Raw genomic sequence first — 2,065 nt, 5'->3', positions numbered from 1 at the left:
TGAGGTTGAAGATAAAAAGTCGGATAATTTTAGAATTTTATTAAAAAGTTAACAAAAATTTAAAATTTGAGTATTTTTGTCACACAGAATCCATCTTTTATGGGTATAACATTAGTTTTCTTCTTTGATTAGTACTTTTGTTAACGTTCGTAAAATTTATTATTACAAATAGTTATTTTTTCTTTCTTTTTTTTGTTGTCATCTTGATGCAAGAAATTTTTAAACCATATTTTAATATCCATCACTCCTAAAATATATGTCACAGACGGTGAATATGACATATTATGAAGAAGAAATTATATGAGGGCGAGTTGTGGTGAATGAGTTGAGTGATATGCGAATAGTAACCATGGATGACAGTGAGAGAGGGTGAGCGGGGGGTTGAATGCGAGAGGAATAAGGTTGGCAATGGGTAGGGTTGGAAGTGAGTCAAGCCAGCTTATAAGCCAGCTCGAACTCGACTTTTTTAATAGCTCGATAAGCTCAGCTCGTGAGCTGATGAGTCGAGCTTGAACCTGGAATTGAGCTCATAAATTAAATGAGTCGAGTTTGAACTTGGATAAATTCAGCTTATTAACTCGTGAAATGTTCTTATTTAAAATTTTATAATTATTTTTTATATGATTTTGATGTAGGACATAAATAAAAAATTCATAATTAATAGATACACAATATATAAAATTAATATTTTTTAATATATATAAGTTATAATTTATTAATATAGAATTATAGATTATGTTCCTGTTATTTAAGCCAGCTCGGGAGCTTGAGTCGGCTCATGAGCTTTCGGTGAACCAAGTTTGAGCTTAAGAAATAGGCTCGATTGTTAATGAGTTGAGTCATGAGCCGAACTTAACTTTCGTGAGTCGAGTTTGAATTTGGTCTAACTCGACTCAACTCGACTCAGCTCAACTCACTTCCAGCCCTAATAATGAGTAGGATAAGATTTAAGCTCAACTTTAACTCTATCTACTAATTGAAAATATCTCTAAAGTTTAGAATTCCACGTCCCAAACTCTATTGACACCCTAAAGACCAACATTCGATCTTATTCCACCTTATCCACACAAAAAATATTAAAAAAAGAATTTAATCATACAATCTTTAATAAACATACTAATAATATAAAAACTACCAGATTAAGTTCATATTAAAATTAAAACAATAAAATCATCACGTTAAAATTACAAACGACACAAACATCAATTTGTAATCAGGTTCATGTTAAAATTAATAACACAAACAATATTAAAATGATCAGTTTAGTGGTTTAGAAAAATTATACAAAACAAAAAAAAGTGTGTTTGATTTCACAATTCACAGTAAATATATCATTTTTTTTTATAAAATATACTAATATATTAGAAGTATGGGTAGCTTAGGTAAGATTAAACTTAAACTCACACTCTATTTAAATTTGTGACAACAAATTAGATTATCAATACTATTTAAACGAATTATATGAAATTGAATATCCGCAAATAAAATTAGTATTACCAATCCTTAAAAAAAGAAAAATTTGAAGTGAGAGTAAAGAAATCATTTATTTTAATTGTTTTTTTTTTTTTCTTATGATTGCACTTTGTCACTCATTTTTTGTATTTTGTTTGAGTGTGCTTGTTTGGCCAGTCTAATATTTATTGACTAAGATTGGCTTATTAGATAATTGTATCATAACATAGTTGCATTTAAGGTTCTATTCCCTTAGACCGTAAAATAAATAAAAATAATAATAAAAAACAATATATTATCTATTATGATATCATAATTTTCTCTTCCAAATATTCATTTTAATTGTTCTATAAGCATTATTATACGGATTTTTTATTTTTATAAATTAAATAAATATAATAATTATCAAAATAAATACCTCTCTTTTATCTTGTTTATACTGTAAACGAGATAATTTTGCATGTATCTTATTTATAATGTAAACAAAATAAGACAGATGTATACAATACGTGTTTATCTCGCATGCAAAATTATCTTGTTTACAGTATAAACGAGATAAGAGAGATATTTATTTTGATAAATATTTTTTAAATTATTTATTTTAATAATTATT

Source organism: Arachis ipaensis, chromosome B08 (assembly GCF_000816755.2).
Source record: "Arachis ipaensis cultivar K30076 chromosome B08, Araip1.1, whole genome shotgun sequence".
NCBI classification, from domain to species: Eukaryota; Viridiplantae; Streptophyta; class Magnoliopsida; order Fabales; family Fabaceae; genus Arachis; species Arachis ipaensis.
Note: the sequence above shows the minus strand (reverse complement) of the source record.